This window comes from Anguilla rostrata, chromosome 4 (assembly GCF_018555375.3).
Source record: "Anguilla rostrata isolate EN2019 chromosome 4, ASM1855537v3, whole genome shotgun sequence".
NCBI classification, from domain to species: domain Eukaryota; kingdom Metazoa; phylum Chordata; class Actinopteri; order Anguilliformes; family Anguillidae; genus Anguilla; species Anguilla rostrata.
The window spans coordinates 11,687,636-11,707,957 of NC_057936.1; the positions used below are offsets into that span (position 1 = coordinate 11,687,636).

The 20,322-nt window shown below is 47.5% G+C and overlaps 1 protein-coding gene across 14 annotated transcripts in view; it reads left to right on the plus strand.

Annotated features, from left to right (window-relative positions):
* ptprfa (protein tyrosine phosphatase receptor type Fa) overlaps positions 1 to 20,322 on the plus strand; it is a 224,410-nt gene that overhangs the window by 44,365 nt on the left and 159,723 nt on the right. The window contains exon 1 of one of the 14 annotated variants that reach the window (XM_064330629.1): positions 16,012 to 16,330. The exons of the other annotated variants lie outside the window; for them this stretch is intronic. The gene's annotated coding sequence lies outside the window, so the exon portion shown is untranslated. Of the gene's footprint in view, positions 1 to 16,011; positions 16,331 to 20,322 lie in introns of those variants that run through there. 14 annotated transcript variants of the gene reach the window in all.

A 20,322-nucleotide genomic window follows, 5' to 3' on the forward strand; every position in this document is an offset into this window, starting at 1 on the left:
GTTGTTGTTGTTTTGAAAATGTTCCAGCACTGGCAGAGAACAAGGGATACATTTCTGGCATCACGTTATAATAACAATACGATTGCCTGACATGACATGCCATAAGTGAACTGAGGACTGGCAGCATACAGTAAGGGAGTGTGTGTGTGCATGTGTGCGGGTAGTCTGTTCACGCTTGGCTCTTGGAGATGGGCATGGGCTGATGGGTACGGGGAATCTGGACCCCCCCCCCACCTTCTGTGCTAGCTTTTTGCGACTACAACTTTCTCTCCTCGCTTTCTCATCCTGTTTTCCAGGTATCCGTCAAGCCCCGCGGTCAGCGCTTCTGCCGCGATTCTGAGTTTTCCCTCAGTCAGCTCGCTGTGACAAGATGCTGTCAATTACACGGGTTTGTCTCGGGTGTTTTCAGCGCTGCTGGTTATCTCTCAACCCGAGCGCAGCCTGAAAATATACCGACTGGTGTTTTCTGCGCTCTTCAGAAAGTAGCCCTGCATTTGAAAGGCCTGCGAGTGTAGAGCTAAAACGAACGGCGATCTGCATAACTTTGGTGTTCTGTAAGGAATAGCAATCGTCTGCCGCACAGCTGAAATCAATCCCTTTCAGGCTTCAGCGACTCCACTGGAAAGCCTCAGTGTGACAGTGTGAGAATTGTTGGGTCGAGTCTGTTTCAGGCTGTAAGCCACAATAATAAAAACCTAGCTTCTGTTACCCCGAGTTGAGTTTCCACAAGTTCGTCACAATGGTATTAAAACAAACCAGCAGTTTAACATTTTTTTTTTTTTTAAAGATGTTGACATCCACACATCCCCCCAAATCATGTGGTACCAATCAAGCTTACTAATTTCTTGATTACCCCTGCTTTCTAATTTGTTTACAGTAGACACAGGTGCATAAATTGCAATGTTTGGTTATACGCAAATTTGTGGCCTAATTTAAAACAACCCATAATGAGCCTCTACTGTATTGTGCTACATTTAAAGAAACGGTTAATGAAAGTAATAGCCATCCATAATTGTACTGCATTGTCTTTCATTTGTACATACGTGAAATTTTGTTGTTTTTGTACTGATGCACTGTTTTGTCTGCTTTGCTATACTGTTGATCATGACCATTGATCCAAAATTTTGGACTGATAATATATATCAGAATAAAATACCGGGGGGTTGTTTTGGACCATAATTCATTTGTAAAAAGCGGCAGTTGACGGCTTTATTTTCTTAAAAAAAGCTTGCTTCTTTTTATGTTGGATGTGCCAGACTTAAAATGTTTCGCAGTGATTTTATTGAGAATGTTTTAACCTTTCGTATCTTCTGTAGGTTTGACAATGCAGCAGAAAAATACGATGATGAAAATCGGCAGTCTTTTTTCGCCGGGCTAAATGGATATTGCCAGTGACATCAGCTGCTCATATTGAACTGCGCGCATGACTACACTCGCACAGATGTATGGTGTGTGTAAATGGACCCGAATGGTTGTACGCAGCTTGGCAGTGCCACATAGCGGGTGGACAAGCTTGATTTTCCAGTGCTGTAGTGTTGTTTTGTGTACACGGTCTGAGTGCAGTTGTGAAACGGCTGGAGCGAATAAGGGATTCATTATGTTTGGAGGGACATTTCTGAGAGTTTCCAGAATCCCTCTCTTTTCACATTTTAGTCTAAATTTCCTGATAGTTATAACAATTAGCTGATGATGGGGGAGCTGCAGAAAGGTCTCATAATTGAAACGTGATTCCCAGGATTTACGCCCATGCTCATTTCAAGGCCTAGCGAGACGAGTTCCGGATTTTAAATATTGTAATAATTGTAAATTACTGCACGTGATTGAATGCAAGTCAGCCATTTTGAGGATTTCCTTGGGCCAGAGAGGGGGATTTATGATTGCATTCAGATGGCACGGCTTTAGACATGTTTCTGGGATGGAAGGTGCTGCGTATGCTTAATGCTAGCTACATGCTTTCTTGTTATCGTTCAGTGTTATGTCGGTTAATAGGGAAATCGCATGACTGCCCCAATGACTACTTCGAAGATTATTTGCCCCATTCATAAAAATGTACTTTCATAAAAACATACAACCTACTTTCAGAAAAATGTACCTGAAGAACTTTCAGAAAACTATCCTTAAAGTTCCACGGACGCATTTATTATGATGGTCATGTTTAGGCTATAGAATTGAATTGAATTTGGTAATTGGTAGAGGGAATTAATCTACCAATAGCCCTACGCATTAATGCAGATGTTTAAATAGCTGCCACGCCACCCTGTAGTTCACCTACCACGGAGGATGCACAGCTGGACTTTCACGGTGGCTGACCACTAAGCTAAGGAGAGGACATTGCAGAGTCTGTCACGATGGCTGGTGACGGTATTGCTCCCCTGTCATTGAGACGACCTGAATGGGTTGCATTCTCATCGAGACTACCTGAATGGGTTGCATTCTTGTCGCTCTGAACCTGTGCAGTCCCTCATTGATTGCAGCAGATAGTTACAGTCGATCTTGCGCAATCTTGTCTTTCAGATTGCTGGTTAAGTGGCCACGTGACACCAGCCCATACAGGCTCTGTGTGAGGAGCACGCTTAAAGGGCTGGTTGCTAGGATTCTGCAGGGACACCGATATCACACTTTCCCAAAGTATTTTAAATTGGTCTGGGGGGGGGGAGGAAGAGGAGAAGAGCGACACGGGGACGAAAGCAGTGTCTGGAGCAGTTGCTCATGCAATCAGAGTCAGATGGCTGGAGTGGTGTTGATTAGCGTATTATTCCGCTGCTCCGCTGAATTATGATTCAGAGCAGCATAAATCAGCGGCGTGCGTCGGGCTAAAAGAAAAAAAAAAAACCAGAACAGAATTTTCAGAGAGAAAAACTTTTTTAACTGAATGCATTGTTCTTGAGATGTGCGTCATAGAGCAGTTTGGGATCTGTCTGTTAATTTAAAAAAAAAGAAAAGATAATTGACGCAGAATGTGAGGTGTTTAGATGAGACTAAATATGTGGGAATTGCTGGAAGTCAAATGCAGGATTCAATGATGAATACGAAAAATAATTACATTTTTGATGAAAAATAATGAAGCGCACTTAAATGGCTGCCAAATTTTCTGGCCTCTTTACCTACAGTACACTTAGTTAACAAATGGCGAAAGCACCAATATAAAGTCACTTCAATAGTGCAGTGCGCCACCACGTACCAGCATGTGGAATAGAGACCAGTCATGCACTACACCACCCGATTTCACTAATGAGCTTGTTTCCTAAACCAAGGAGGTAAAATAATTCGGGAAATCGGGTGGTGTGGTGCGTGGTTGGAGGAGATACCTGCAGGCCCTGCGGCCCGCGGGACCTAGAGTGGAGGAACGCTGCTCTACTCCTTGCGTGAGGGAGAGAGCTGACCCTCGCATCACGAGGCCAAGGAAAGTGTCTACGAACCTCCAGCTCTCTACGAAGCGTTCTCCCGCAGCCACTGCCCCCATTACTAATTCATCCGTTCCTGCTCGCCTTCCCATGTCCACCCCTGCCAGAGGACAGAGCTCTCCCTCCCCCCCTCGCCTCGCCTCGCCATACATGTTTAATATGGCTGGCCTGTAGCGCGTAGCCAGGAGCGGCCACCTCTGGGAGTTTGGTTAGCGCGCGGTCGAACCCTTTTTCCTGTCGGAAGGCGGAAGGGGCGGAAGTGGCTCAGATGACTCTCGCGCGGGTCCTGGGAAGCGCGCGTCTTTCTTCGCCCAGACAGGGGCCCCTCGTCGTCGAGCGAGGCGCCGCGGACGGAAGTGCAGATGAATAATTGCGAGGGAAAATCGGGGGGAGCTCTCTCATTTGCCGAAGGGGGGCGCGGGGGTAAGCGGGGCAGGAGCAGACGCGTCGCGCCGTCCCGCGACGGGCCCGCGGCCCCCGCCGGCGTTCTGGGCTTCGCTGCTCGCCCGCCCCCCCGCGTCTGCTCGGACCGCGTCCGTTGGCCGCGTCCGCTTCTGGCCTCTGAAGGCGTACGGCTGTGGATGGAGAAGGCCACAGGTGGCTTCCTTCAGACAGGGCCAGTACTTGTGGCCGGTAGTAAAAATGGCAGACCTTTGGACTTCTCAGTGATTATTGCCACAGTGCTCAGAAGAGTGATAGGGCACAATTAGAATGTGGAAATGTTAATGCATTCGGCTGGAGATAAGGTTAGCCAGTGCATTTTGCAGCCCAGCCGTATCTCCTCATGCACCTTAATTTCATTGGTGTAGTGTGTGTATATAAGGGCTGTAATGATTAACTTATTAATCAGAGCGCTTAATCACCTGGTGTTTGTAAAGAAAACTGTTTTTGAATGGTTGGTTTTTATGCACATTAAATCCACAACAGGCTCTTCACAGAGCACTCCTGGCTTCAAAGCATCTTTAAAATTAAATCCTAAACTTCTAGGGCCTCATTTATTAAGACCTTCACCTCGATTGGTCATGGTATTTCTTTTGCATCAGTCATTGGTTGCGTTATTAGTTTTGCATGTGCTAATAGGTTCTGTAAATCAGGCCCATGATATGGTGATGCAATCATTGGCAGCCTGTTTGAGCTACACAAATGGCAGCACAGTTGAGTTACATACCTTATATGTTGACTTTGTTTTAAGGTAGATGTGGAAGGCATACTGTTTGCTTCGTAAATGGATCTTCATTTCATTTAAGGGAAGCGCGACTTGCTTGAACTGTCATGTAGTGGTAGCTTCTGCTCATTGGCTGGCTACAGTAACTGAAACAATAACTTTTGTCACCCTTTCAAGATTCAATAAAAATGTTGTTTTCTGTGAAACAAAAACCAGAATTCCATATTGAATGTTGTTTTCAATGCTGAATTCAATATTGCTTTTCAAGTAATGATTGGCCTTTTTGCTTTTTGTGATTGAATGTCAGACTTTGTGTGAGTGTGTGTGGTGTCTGTGTGTGTGTGTGTGTGTGTGTATTATATAAGATTATATATAAAAAACTGAACAAAGGTCACGGTAAACAAAAAACAAACTAGGAAAAATGTAACATAATTTTAATGAAGATCCATTTTTATGTTTACCTTCTTTTGTGGGAGAGTGTGCTCTTGAACAGGCCGGTCACTCAGGCATTTAAACAGGAACAATAGGGGAGAAGGGAAGGACCACCCTTGTCGGTCAGCAAGTGTGCATGTGCACACGGCCAGGGTGAAGTCACTCCCTTTGTAAAGACACAGAACTAGGGTTCAGAAGATCCCGGTGTCTCCTCTGTTGGCTTTAGGAAAAACAGGGAGGGAGGGAAAGATGGAGGGAGAGGACGATAAATAGCAAAGCACACGAGAGGAGGGTGGGAGGATGGCGAGGCACAGCCGGGGAGAGAGAGAGAGAGACGGAGAGACAGAGCGAGAGAGAGAGAGAGAGAGAGAAAGCAGGAAATAAAGACTGGCCACTCTGCGGTGCTGGCAAAGCCGCTCAGTTCCGTTTCACGCGGGGGCTGGTCAGCAGCAGGCTGGAGCCGACGGCGTCCTCTCCACAGCGTGCTGCACGGGCCGCGGGCTCGGCGGCGGAGTGAGTCACGCTCGCGAAGCTGCGGCCAAGCATACTGCTCGCTGTCAAGGGCGGCGTTAGCACGTATCATTAGCTCGTCCTTGATTCCTCTTTTTTTCGCCGCTACAAACTGAGGCGCGTAGCGTCTTCTCGCCTACGAGATTTTTACTTGCGATAACGCGGCTCATTTTTTCAGGGAGAGGCTCAAATTTGCCTGAAGCCTTATAGATGTGTGCGTGTGTCTGTGTTTTTTTCCCTCCAGTTTGCATTTTATTGTATTGTATTGTATTTATAGACGCTCTTATGATCCGGAGCGGCTTGGAAGTGATATGAATTTTTATCGTTTCTTTTCCCCCCCGTTTTTTAATCTTGTTTTCTGTCGCCTAAGAAGAGCACGCGCGTCTCCTCTGACGCGCTGCGAGGCGCCTCTGCTCCCAGCAGCCGTTCCGTTGGAGGAGCACGCGGTATGCGCAGCTGATTTAGACGGACTGCGGGCATCTGCTCGGCCAGAGGAGTTGCTGTTGCGCGACAAGATGGGGGGAAAACCCTTCCAGCAAATACTCGCCCCCCCATGCCCCCCCCCCCCCATTCCAAACAAACACTTCCCCCGGGTGATGCCAAGGCCAGCTGCGTGCCACGGCCATGGTCCTTAAAGGGACACTTCCCTTCTTTTTTTTTTTTTTTGCGCATTATTTCAGTTTTAGTCAATGTTTTTGATTAGCCCAGACAGTTTTGAGAAGTTTCTGAGGACCTGCAGGGTTTGTAGTCTAAAGCAAGGGAATGCACTTCATGTTACTCCAAAGCAGCTTGTTCAATGATATTATGTTTCCAGAGGCTGGACAGATTGATTTTATCGTGTTAATTTATAGTGTATCATTGTAAACATGAATATTAGTTTTCATCTAGTTTTGACCTGGTCTTTTCAGCACGTTTAAAATGATCGGGTTCAAAGTTGTCTCGTGTTGAAAATCTGCTGGCATCTTTAAAACTTCTGTATTAGAGCAGTACTATTTATCATGAGCTTCACAGATTTTTAGCTAAATGAATGTATGCTAATTTATGTTCATGTTCATTTAGATTCAGTTGATTTCATTTGCTCAGGCTTCGTTACTTCCAATTTCGTCACATGGCGACAAATAATTGGTGTCGCTGAGCTGGTGTTGGGATCCTGCGTGAATAAATGCGTTTGTGAGCCAACACGTTTTCTGCAAAACAGAAATATGCAAAAGGTAACGCACTGAAAACTAGACTTTTTATTATTTATTTTTTTACTTTGCTTTTTTTACTAATGCCCAGAATTGCAGTTTATGATACGTTTGGCATTCTTGAGAATGTCCTGTGGCTTAAAGCCGTTGACCCTTTGTTAGTTCCTTTCAAAGCGCATCCTTGACAGCAGGAATTAGTTACTATAAAACAATGCCCAGCGCTCTCAGTCTGTGTGAGTGCCCTTGCTGCCCTTCCTCATTTGTGTTTTTTTTTTTTTTTGGTAAAGCGTGCGTTCGAGTAACCAGCGTCTCACGGCAGCACCGGCCGTCCCCCCCGAGACCACAGGTGTCAGACCCTGGTCCTGGGGGGGGGCGCGGTGTCGGCTGGTTCTTCGGCGCGTTTCATTTAAGTCAGCGATTGGCTAAAGAATCCGCACGCCTTGTTCTCACGGCCCTAAATTGGCGGCTGATTGAAAGGAACACACGAAAACCCGCGGACACATTGACCCCCTCGAGATTCCGTTTGACCGCCCCCGCAGTCGTCGGTCACCCGCGGAGACGGAAATACTGGGCTGAGGTACGCTCGCCTCATCGCCCCCCCGACCCCCCCGGTCAAACCCGGCCTTCGTAGCGCGTGGAGCCCAAAGAGCGGACGCCGTTCTCTAAGTGGCTCCCGTTGGTTCGTTTCCTGTTTTAATTGGGCTATCTAAATGCATCTCCAGTTTGTCGATACCCGCTGGGATTCCGGATAAAAGGTGATTCGTTCCCCGCATTCTCCGGCACGCTCGGCCGTACCTGGGAGAATATCAGACTCTCGCCCAGATGAGCGTAAGAGAGAATGCATGTCGCTGTTAATTTTTAAAGGGCTCAGGCGTCACGTTTGCCCCCTGCTTCTCTGATGCTGACAAACGCGGTGTCTGTCTCTCTGCAGCTTTCTCTCTCTCTCTCTCTCTCTCTCTCTCTCTCAGTGTCACAACACACACACACGCACGAGTACGAACGTGTATCAACGTCTCTCGCAAACATTCCAATTTTTAGTTAGTTCAGCCATTTTTCAATATGTTTTTGATTTTGCTAATGCGATATTATTAGTTATAGGCTATTTTTGAAAGAGATCGTTTCGGAGATCTTTTAAGATGTTTCAGCGGGTCTGACTCTGGGCAGAGGCAGTTTCACTCACGAATGCTCAGTGCTGGTGGGATTCAGGATCAGCTTGCGCTAAGCGAGCCTGGAATTGAATAGCCTCTCTCTCTCTCTCTCTCCCTCTCTCACTTCCTCACTCACTCCCTCGACAGGATTGCCTGAGTTTTGGGCTCGTGTCAGTGTGACTGCTGTAATTTTAACAGTCCTGGGCAATTTTCGGCCCCCTCTCCCCACGGTGTGCCAGTCTCCGCGCTCCCCGTGAGTCTGATGCTGCCGTAATTTCAGCCGCAGGCTCCTGTTTCGGTTGAGCCCGGGAGCGGCTGAGGGTTCTGCCCGGGTCAGCCGAACTCTCGGCGAAGGCGGGCCTTGTACGCAGCGTACAGTTCATTTGTAGATGGGGCCCTTTTTTTCCCGCTCCCGCGGACGGCGCGGCTGGCGTATCGAAAACGTGCGGGAGGAGACCGGGAGTCTCTGTGGATAAATATTAAATATTAACTCTGAATCATGGGGAGCAGAGAGGGGCTCACCTTGTGGAGTGTTTGCGTTACGCACCAGAGCCTTGCTCCGTGCAGATGATTTCTCTCAGAAAAGCTTAAGACCTTATAAGAACATGTTCTAAACGTGAATAGACCTGGTTCCTTTGAAATCGGTGGTCATATTTAATACATGCAATAGCGCAGTTGCGGAATAATTAACCTCTCCACCTATGCAGTATTAATATTATTGCTGTTGTTATTTCTGGTATGTTTAGGCCTATAATGAAATAAGATTATTTATTATTCATGATAATATTGTTGTTATTTCTGCTACAGTGATTATGACAATTATTATCATGACTGGTTGTTGCTATGGTTCTGTCTCTAATTGTCAGTGTTGAAGCCTGTGTGTGTAGCCTGTGTGTAGCCTGTGTGTAGCCTGTGTGTGTGTGTAGCGTGTGTGTGTGTAGCCTGTGTGTGTGTGTGTGTGTGTAGCGTGTGTGTGTGTAGCGTGTGTGTGTGTAGCGTGTGTGTGTGTGGTGTGTGTGTAGCCTGTGCGTGTAGCCTGTGTGTGTGTGTGTAGCGGCGCAGTAGCTGCGGCAGGGTGCGGTAACGCGGAGCGTGTACACGCGTGAGTTTGGCCGCTCCGATGACGGGCCTGCGCGTGTGTGGCGGCGGTCCGAGGCAGCAGATGGGGCCCAGCTGCGGCCGGCTCGGGCCCCTGGAGCGCGCGGCCCGGAGCACCTGCCGCCGCAGCGGGACGGCCTGCGCGGTGAGGCCGTCCCACCCTCCGCCGCCCCACCGCCGCGGAGCCGCGCGCGCAGGGCGCGTCGTTCGCGGGAAAAACCGCTCGGTTCCGTCCGAGCCGCACGCCGCCGCGCCGATTCACCCGGCGGCCTTTATTTCAGGCGCTGTTGAAAAAAGGGGTGCAAATGGCCGCCTCTTCCAGCCTTTGAGCCGTTCTGGCATCTTTTTTCTTTTTTTTTTTTTCTCTCCCCCCGTCAGGTGAAATCACGGTCGCGGTTCTCTTTGTTGGAAACCGTACATCTCCGTGAGCGACCCGAGCCGGTCGGCTTTTGAAATCGAACGCTCTGATATTCTGTCAGAATTGATCTTTTCAGTTGCAACGGCGACAGTGTAATGCCCTTCTCCTGATATCAAGGCAATTACCGCTGCTCTGTGTTCTATTTAAGTGTGAGAAAGCAGGGGGCAAAAGATAAAGCCTTTTGTCTACTGGGGGGGCCCCCCACTGCAAATTGAAGTTCCATTTCTGTGCAATTACAGAGTTTTGCTTTTTTTTTTTTAGATGGCTGCATGAGACACCGAAACCCTCGTATGGGAGCTCACAAATGCGCGCACACCTACACACACACACACACACACACACACACAAGCATGCGCACAAAAACAAAATCTGCAGGCAGCCTACCCGCATGCACTGTGTGACACTGCATAAGAACCTGGAAGAACTGCTCATCTATTAAAAAAACACAAAAGAGGATCGAAATAAATATTTCAAATCCCCTGTGACGGTCTTTAACAGCATTTTCTGTCTTTTAAAACAACATTTCATATTCTTAAGGATATGAAGGTAAAAAAAATAAATTGGTATGGTGTGCAGTCATCTATCCTTTTGAAGGTAGCAAATAGGAAAATGGAATCAGGGTCAAATTACATTTTTCAGTTAGTTATGGACCTCTTTGGGGCAAGACTCCTTTCCATTGTTATTTGTGATGCAAACTGGCGCATGTAGGCCAGAGATCTCAAACTCAACTCCTGGAGGACTGCTTGTGTCTGCCGGTTTTTGGCTGCTGTGTCTGCCGGTTTTTGATGTGCTCATGCACTCAAGTGCTTAATTTAAGTCATTGCCCGGCTAAAGAGTCTGCACACCTTGTGGACTGAGGTTCGAGACCCTTGTGTGAGTAATAGGTTGCGAGCATCAGCCTGGCAGAACGCTGGTGTTTTGCTTTTTGTTGTCACTCAGGACCCTAGCCTAATGTGATACGAAGCTCTGACCGCTTTTTCGCAAATCCGTAAGTATGCGCTCTATGGTACACGATGTAGGCTACTGTGAAAATGAACGTCTGCTGGGGGATGCTCAGAAGCTGAGACGTGCATGTGAAATGGACTGCAGTTAGCTTTAAATAATACGTCATCCTGCAGCTTGAGTCAGCGGCCTTGTGCCGTTAACGATAAATGTCACAGAATTCTCCGGAAGTGCTCGTGATGCCTTTTGAAACTGCGTCAGAGTGTAGCCGAGGGCACTTAATTATGGTTCTGCAACAAAAAAAAAGTTGTCAGAGTTACGCACGTCCCATGAGTCTAGGCTGTCAGGATCACCAGTAATGCGTCGGAGGTGCTCTTGGCTACAAAACGGTTTTGATCGATACCTTTATCTTTCTGGGAGGCCACCTGGTGTTCAGCATGCCATCAAACAAAGGTTGGGGGTGATTGGGTTTGATTCCAAAACCTTTCCTTTTGCTTCTACAAAGAAGCGCTCAGCTTTTGATTCTGTTAATGTTTGAGCCTCTCTTTCTCTGTCCTTGAGTCTGAATTCTTTTAGATGTACTGGAGCGAAATAATATCAGGACGAGATTCTCCTCTGACTCATTTAGTGCTTCACCTAACAAAAAAAACTTTTCATTACCTTCTAAAGCTGGAGAAATAGCTGTAAAAGTATGTCAGATAAACAACAGGAGGGGCATAAGCACATTTTATATCATGATAAGCACAGCTGTGTTTTCCCTGTTTTAAAATACAAGGTTAAGGAAAGGGGAACAGGGTGGATTATGGGTATCGTTCGACACATAAAGCTGTCTTAGTCGCTCAGCTCACTCGTAGTTCAGTTCTGACGGACTCTAAATTCCTCTTGGAGCGCTAAGCTGCCTTTTCAAATTGCAGTGCGGTTTTGGTTCATCTTTGGATACCGGCAAGTTAAATGTTAACTATTTATTACCCCCCCCAGACATTGACTGCTGACTGTTCTTAATCAGTCAAAATATAATGCATGTAAACAGTAAACATTGAGTAGCTGGGGAATTCGGTGCAGAACTCAGTTTTTTTTTTCTTTTTGGCGCATTTGCGGTCACACAAACGATGCAATTTACTGCAGGGTACATTGTACGAAGGCCGTTCGCAGCTTCCTAAAGTGTGATGTTATCCATTAAATTTAAATCCTGTAAATATCAGCTGCGTCCCAGTGAATAGCTGCTTTAAAAAGGCTTTTCCCCCTTTCGCTTCCAATTCTGAACGTTTAGCCTACTCGTATTCATCAGTAGCACTCACTGCCGTAACCTCCACTATCCACTCAGGAGCCCGCAGTCAAACTTGCGCTGTCCTCTGGAGCACGCGTTGCAATATTTCCTGAGGAACACACTTTACATGCGGCTGAAAAGGCGGACCGCGGGCACCCGATTGACCAGCTGGGGTCGCTAGTGAGCCCTGAGACACTGTCATCCCTGCTGACTAAAAGCGGCAGTCGTGCATTGCTCTGCAGGGGCTGGCGGCCACGGTCAACGCTACCGCAGTCCCCATTCAAAACCAGGCCATGGGGCTGTCCGTGCACTGTAACAGTGCCTTAGCAGGGTGAACCTCCCACCAGTCTGTGGATGGGTATTTTACTCAATTTTTTACTCATTTATTCAATTTTTTTCAGACACCATTTTGTTGACAATTGCTGGAGTTTACATCCCAGTGCTTTTCTCAAAAAGGAAATGTAATCTGTTAAAGACAGGTTTAGAAGTACATTCACAAAGGACCAAAACTATTTCCAGGGGAAGAATGAGCTAAAATTTGATAAGAGCTGAATTTCTAACTTAGTTTTGCTTTTTCATAAATAGCCTCCTGTATTGTCATGGAAATTAAGTGTTTCAGAATTCCTAATCCCTTGCTCCTCCTAAATTATTTTTTGTATACTGTTTGAATATTTCTTTTTCTGTTTTGAAGACATTTTCACATGACTGTTATCTCTTATTTAACTAGTTTGAATTAATTGGGTAGATCAAGCACTTCAGTAAAGTGTATAACTGAAAAGCATTAATATAAACATATGCATTTACCAGAGGGGTGCAGTGCATTGAATGTGGAAAAATGACAGATTTGTGTTTGAAAATTCATATTTTATTCATCGGAAACAAATGCATTAGGGTGACCATACTTTAACTTACAACAGGTGTGCAGTTACAGCAGGTGTAAGTGGTGGTTATGAACATAATATTATGCTATTTGCTTATTTATGGATGGTCTATGGAACAAGAAAATGTTAATCCCAGACATTAGGCATTTATAAATCCTGCTTGGACGGGTATTTCCAGTCCCAAAAAGAGGATGTGTCTGTGGATAAAGAGGAATGGTCATCCTGAAATACTTCTGCTGGAGCGATTTTTTATCCATTATTTGTGATGTTTGTTAACTGGCTCCATATGTTATTGGATTGTGCTCTTGGGCAGTTTACAGTGGAGTATTGCCATATATTCAGTTAGTGTCAGCTGTGTACATAGCCAGACCTTAACCTAGTCGCTGTCTTTAATTTGATACAGTTTCGCATTGTCACTGAAGGTGAATTACCGAATCTAATAAGAGTCCAGTAGCCTCCGATAAAATAAAGGTCAAAATAAATGTCACCCACTGACTTCATAGAAACCTCCGGAAAGGATGACCCTCCCTTCCACAGAAAGCTCCTCAGAGAACCTGGGAGGACAGTGTTCCCTACATGGCCACTCGGAAGAGAGCTCTTGGCTCCCGGTTCCTGAATTCTTAAAACCCATGGAAGCCTTCCTGAGCATCTGCATAAAATGATTAGCTTTGGACTTGGAAGGCTTGGACCGGAGGGAATAATAATTTTTGGGAGCCTTTCCCCATGCATAATTTTTTCCCCCCTCTTGCACAGAAGAGGTCCAGTAAATCTGAGCGTCCGCATATGTTTCGAAATAGCCCTTCGAGGCTAGTCCAGCGGTTACTTTTGGCTTCGCCGTGCGTTGCATTGCTTTGACAGTATGTGACAAGTATGCAGCTATAAATTTATAAAAACAGACGCCAAAATTCTCAGCGCTGGAAAGAACGGTTGCGATGCGCAAATATCTGTCTTCGCGTTATAGTCGTATAATGTTATGACAGAGCGGCCTCCTCCCATCGTAAACCCCGTGGCCTGATGCCGTTTTCCTATTGTTGGTCTTTACAATGCTTCGTCTTTCCAGTGCTTTTTTTTTTGCGCCACCGAAATAACATGACATGCACTTAAGAGACGTGCCAGACTGTTCCCGATACCAGGAGCTTAAATAGTGGTGAGTGACTAATCTTTGTTGAGGCGTCTAATCCTGTGGTTGGTGAATAAGAGAAAATATAAACAAATACATTTGGTGAGTGCACGCTATGTGTGCCATTGGTTTACATGTTTTTTTTTTTATTTTTAAAGTGCCTAGATGTACTGTTACATTGAAGTGGTTTTGACCAAACTTCAGTTGAACCAAATCTTAAGTAAAAAATAAAAAAATCTATCTCTGCGCTAAAAATGTTATTGGTTGTTGTTTTGTCGTACAGTTGGCTATATCCTTTAACTAAGGATATAGGCAACTGTAAGAGTTTAATCTCTGTTTGTTTTACCATTCAAAACAGGTTTTTTTTGAGCTGTACGTAGAATTTGATTGGTTTAACATTGTGAAAGGAGCATGCCGCGCCCAGCTACCCTGTTCATTCATAGTCTGGGGAACGATCTCGGGTGGAGTGAGTCTAGTCTCATTTTGGAGGGTATTGTAGTCCTTATTTTTTTTGCAGTTTTTTGTGAAAAGAACTAATCTTGTATTTTTCGTGTGTGTGTTTTTTTTTATTTTTAATTGCCCATGCTGTGTTTCGATTAACCATTTTTGGAGGCGGTCGCTGCTGCTATATATAGCCTAGGCCCTCGACCCTGCTTTTGCCTGAGCTCGGGTTGTATGGAGGAATCTTTGCTTTGTTGAGACTTGACGGTGGGCTCTGTTTAAAGTAGAACAGGGATTAACTGACAAAAGCTATTTTGGTTGGTTACTCTTCCTGAGAGTGTTTGCTTTCTTTTTCTCATTGTTTTCATACAGTAAAACTGATTCCTTGCCTAGGAATTATGTAAGCGGAATTAAATTTAGACTTTTTCGGTACATAAAAGCAGTCTGTTTTTTGCAGCCAAATTTAGTCTGCGGGCTGTGGTTTGCTCCGTCTGAGAGCTACGTTGAACCTTGTTGGCGAACACCTTATCCGGGGAAAACCCCCTCCTGAAAACCACACTGCTTTGGCACTGGGACACACCGTGGCACATGTAATACTCTGCTTTGGAAGGTTTTTTTCTTTAACCTGTGGAGAGCATTAGGAAATTGTTTTTTTTTTTTTTTTTTTTTTCTGTGATGAATAAAGCCTTGATTATTACTTGCGATCAATTCATAACGGGACAGTTTTGGGGGTAGAATATTCCTCAAGGGACCACTTAAGCAAGGGACCCTCATTTTGCCCTTTGTGCGCCAGATGACGATATTGCCTGGTGTAAGATGATCGAGGAGGGAGAGTGGGAGAGAGAGAGAGGCGTCGGACGGCAGACAATGCAGATCAAAAGACTCCATATGGGCCGAAGAAGAAAAGATACATCTGTTCTAATCGTCTTCTGATGCTCACATTTCATGTTTTCGGCGAGAAACAGATCTAACGAATACTACCCGACACATCTATGCATCGTTACAATGTTTTTAAACGTTACAAAACAATATGTGTCCACCTGGAGATGTCTCAACCTTTTTGAAATATTTCAGAATTCCTTGTTTCCATAGTGATATTTGACGAATACAAAATATCAATATAGAATGGATTACAAGTGTTCCTATGTTATTTTCCTTTGTTAAGAGTTGAATGAGCTATCGTGCAAATTTGTCATATTCAGGAAGTGTTTTTCCGAGCCCATGGTTTACCAAAATACGTTTTTATTACGGATGTGTTTAAGAAGCTGTTGACTGCACTGTAGCTTTTCATTTTTTCATATCTCCAAGCTTAACAGACTTATTATAGCGCACCTGATCCTGTCTGAGCCACATCCCATTCCCATTTGTGCGTAAAGTAAGCCTGGAAGAAATTTAAACTGGCTAGTGAAATCATTGCTAAACTGCATAATTATATTTGAGAATCTATAATCATGCATCTGTACTTGAGCTGTGTCACAGTTTGATATGTGGACATGAAATGCGGTAATGATTAAAGGCTTTTTGTCGTAAACAGCCTTTTCTCCTGTGTGATGATAAATAGTGAGAGGAACTGTAAGTAGTTTTTCATTCGTAGGAGCACTTCTTCAAACTGCTGCGGTGTGCAGGTATAACCTTGGCAACACAAGGTTGGCGCCTATTTAAAACTGCTGGAGAGAAGTTGGAAAAAAAACGTGTTGCTTTTAATGAAGAAAGTGCCGGCTCGCTGAGATATCCCAATCCTCTAGCCGGTATTAATTTTTCAACACCAATTAGGTCTGCCGAGCAGTCCGCTGGTATTCAAACAAGCGAGTGTTCCGTCTGGAACGCCCCCTTGTGTTCCTCAGCCCGCGACCGCGCTGTGAGGGGCGGAACTCTACCTGCGCAGGTAATCGCAAACAAGCCAGCACCTCAGACCCCGCCCCCCCCCCCACTCCTCCTCCAAATGAAACTCAACACCTGTGACATCACAGGCAGGCGCTGTCTCCACCCAAGCCAGCCCTGCTCAGTGTGTGTTCAGCCTTTCCTCGAGAGACTCGCTGACCCCCTCGTCACAGAGGTTTCATTCGTCGCAATCCGACCGACCGCGATCGGCCCCGGCTTCGTACGGACGGATTAAGCAGGCGAAGCACACTGCCTTCTTTCATTTGTCTCCTCCACCTGAAGCAGCCCAGCGCCGATTAGCCACGCCAGACAGCAGCACGTGCGCCGCGCTCCTGGGAATAGCTGCGAGGCTTTCGAACGGGGCGCTCGAAGGCGGCTACGCCTCGGATTCTTTACCGCTCTTTACGCTGCTGACAGACCGTTCGCGCCGATATGGGTAAGTCCGGGGGTTTCGCCCGTTCGTAAAGGAATAGCCGAATATCTGTGTTCGTTTCGCCGCTCGGAGAAGTTTTGAATCGGTCACGCTGAGCGGACGCGTGCGAGCAATCGGTTATGTCTTGTGGTGAAAGTGCGGCAGAAGCGCGCTCAAGTTGAAGTTGTTAGGGCTTATCTGACGGTTTAGAAAATGGATGTGGTTTATAAAAGGGAAGGAGATTAGGATGTGTTAGTGTGTTGCCTTTTGCTCATTGCTTTTAATGTCTTGTATTTTCGATTGTTAGGCCCGCAGCGGTTCCATTCTTGTAGCCTTATCTTCCTCCTTTGTCCTTTTATTCAATCTTGTTTAGCCAACACAATGGTTAATTGCTTGTTTGGGTCTAAGTCCTTTCGACTCTTTAACCTGCTCTTTGGCAAATTGCCCCCATCTGGTTAGGGACCCCCCCCCTTTCTTCCCCCCTCCCCCAACCCACATTTCGGTTGTTAACGCTTTGAATAAAGCGCACGGTTTCTCTCGGGCGTACCCTAGCCGCCGCCGCCGCCGCGAAAGGTGAGGCGTCCTGCGAAGCGAGACACCATTGTTTTTTTTGTTTTTTTTCTCAGTCGTTTTCTCTCCGCGTCTCTCTCTCCCGTTCCCTCCGACCGCAGGCGGAGTTAGCAAAGGTCAGGCGGTCCGCTCCCCCTCCCCTCGCCTCCCCTCGCCTCCTCTGCGCTGCCCGTTAGCAGCGAAAGGCTCGCATTCCGCAGTTCGGTCCGCGTTGTTTACCCTGCCTAAACAGGTGCCTTAAGTCTCGCTTAAAAGGTCAACGCAACAATTGGGCTGCGGTCAGGCTTCTTTTGGCGCTGAGGAAAGCGTAATTTTTCAGCGGAATATAAACAAAAAGTACTCGTCTTGTTGAAGGCTTGCTTTTTGCCCCTCTTTCATTTTCCCTGAGGGTGTGAGAATAGCAGGTTTTTTATTAAAATTCCTTAACTTTCAGTTCACCTGCACCTGTAACTAATGACTAACTGAATAAGATCCTAGGCAGCAGTCGTGATCAGAACAGCTAACGGAAAGCACATTCAGCAAGCATTGGGTGGACCCGAACCCCGCGGTTCGTACAGTAATCTTCCCCCAGTCGCTCCCTCGAAAAGCAGTCACTTCTCCCTGCCTCGGCCTGGAATTCACGCAGTCTCGTTTCGGAGCGATTCCACAGGCAGCTTGAGCGCTAATGGACGGGCGTGCGTTGGCGGTAAGAGAGAACGAGAGAGAGGCCGAGCGTCTGCCTCCTTCACAGAACCCCCTGCTTCACAGTGCCGTGCTGTGCATCTTCGCACAGGTGCCGAGGAAACAGTGGCCGGAGACCTGCCGGAGCCGGACCCCCCACAAACCCCCAACCCCCACCCCCCACGCACACAAAATTGCCTCTGCTCCAGCACAGTCCCATTGACCCCTGCATTCTTTGTTTATGACTTGAGATTGGGAGCTTTTTTATTATCCCTGCCTTTGTCACGTCTCCCAAATCCCCCTCCGCGGCAGCCGGCCCCGCTCGGCGGTTCAGGGGGGAGTTTGGGGGGGGGTTTCGCTGACTCGCCGCAGGTTAATTGCCCCTGAGATTCCTGGGTTAATGTAGCTAATCCCGCCTTTGTGTTAGTGTTCAGTCTGCGTTCAGGCACCGGCCTCATTGTGTTGTCGCCGGCGTTAATTATTACCGCGAAAACTTCTCGGCTTTGTTTGGACGGGGGGGTCTCCCCTACGCGGTCGGAGCTGGTGCCGCAGGTTCGCGAGCGGCGGGATTAAACCCGGGGGGGTCGCCGGCGGCGTCCTGTCGCGCTCGGCGGGGCATCAAAACCCAGCTGCGGAACTTCTCCGTCCTGCCACGTATTCGCCGCCCTTTTAGAAACGGTGTTTCGCTTGAATTCCTCTTCCACTTGATGGGAACGCGCAAAGCCTTTATCTGCTGGGAATTTCAAAGACCGGCTCAGAGAAGATCAGATTTTTGAGCAGTAGCGTCCTACCGCCTATCTGAAGGTATTTATTGAGCAGTAGCAGGACAGCAGCAGTGCGTGTCGTGGAATCCTTTATCTCTCAAGTTTAGCCTAGTTAGGTGGGTATGGGTTTTCTGATGTTTGCATAAGGTGTATCCACTAAGGGTAAGAAACAGGAGCTCGCCCATATGGATTATTTTCAGGGATTGTTATAGTACATATAAATAATTTTTAAATGGCCTTTTCAGTATCCTGAAAAAAAGAGCGAACTTGGATTTGTGGATAATATTCACAGTGTAACACTGAAAGCGTCCAATCGTTTGAGGAGAGTAGGCAACTCGGTTGATAAAGTAGGGCAGTTTTGTGGTTATAGAACGTGGCAGTGTTCCTACTTTTTGGCCTCTGAGTACATTTGGCTCGAAGCGTTGCTTCTGTTCTGTTGTCGTGACGCAAGACAAAGGAGGTCCGTTTCGCGGTATTTCGAGAGCTGATTTATCTTCCCGTGGATTTGCCCCCCCCCCCCTCCCTACTTCGGCCACCACGGGCACCGTGACACACACTCACACACACAGCTCCCAAAGTCACTTTGGAGTCGTGACGGGGGAAGTGTGACGGTCCCGGGCCCGGTGCAGCTCGGGCCTAGCTGTTAGCGCTCGGCCGCGGCGGCCGGGAGACCCAGTTACACGCCCGGGGCGACGCTGATGAGCTCTGGCACTCGCTGCAGAAGGCCCGGTACGGAGGAACGCGCGCGTTTCGACAGGAGTTAATGTCCTGTGGCGGCCATTCCGAGGGTCGAGCGCGAAGCGTCTCACGCGCCGCGACAGCGGACGAAGCCGTAGAGGAGGTAGCCGCGCGGCAAGGTAACGTTTGGTTATCGCATCTTTTTCGTGTTGAGCGTGCACGGCGTACAGATCCTACGCTCGTGCGACTCACGGCCCATTGGTGGAGGGATTTTTTTTTCCTTCTCCTATCTCTTAGAAGAAAGTGTATTTAGGTAGAGCTCTTGTAGTAAAAGTAGGCCTTTGATACCCTAACGGGGCTCCCACACTTTCCCGCGCGAGCGGCATCCTCGGGAGAGCGGCTTGCGTGACTCACAAGCCTCCCGACAGAAAGGCATGCTGGGAATGCGTCAGCGAGTCCCTCGCCGTGCCCCTACATGTCGCGCGCACGCACTTCTACGAGTTTTGGCGGCCCGTTCAGGGGCTCAGCTTTGCTGGAACCGCTGCGTTAAAGGACACCTTCCCCCACCTTGGGGCGCGTGCAGCGAACGCGTCAGAATTGAACCGTTCGGTTCGCTTGTGGGGTCAGGCATCATTGTCCCCGTCAACTCCATTAAAAAAAAATCCAAAATGATACGTACTTCAAAAAAAAGGAGCTATGTTGTGTGTTTGCTAATGTTGCTTTACAGGCGCTGACTTGTCAGACCACCTAAAGAGCGTGACAAAATTCAGTAGTAGAGAGATGCAAATGAATCTCCTTGTTTTTACCCGTAAACGCTGACTGACGATTGGTGCATGCAAATTGTTACATATGGAGATATGGAGGCTTTTTTGAGTCTGACTACAAAAGAAGACCTTTTTTGGTCGGCGCGACTTTACGTTCGACGCTTTCAGAACGGCACTGTGACAATCACACGCCGCCGTCACGCTGGGAGAATCTGCCCCTTGGTATTCGACGAACGAGAAAAGATAAAACGAGAACGCGAAGCGATTCGACCGATTCAGCCATCTTTTCACCCGCGCTTCGGTTCCGCTTCCATGTTCCTCCGCGCTCGATGCTCTCTGATCTCCGGCGTGCTGGACGGCGAGCGGGGGGCGCCTCGGAGGACACGGGCCCGAGGTTCGCGGCGGCTGCTCGACAGCGCTCGGAGCCGAGGAGGAGGTGGGGGGAGCCTCTCCGGCCTTGACGTCTTCCGCGTGCGTTCAGCCGTTCTTCAGCAGAGCTGAAATTATCCGGGGGGAGGGGAGGGAAACAAAATGGAGGACATTCTGCGCGCGTCTCAGGTGGAGGCCCTCCATCCAGGCG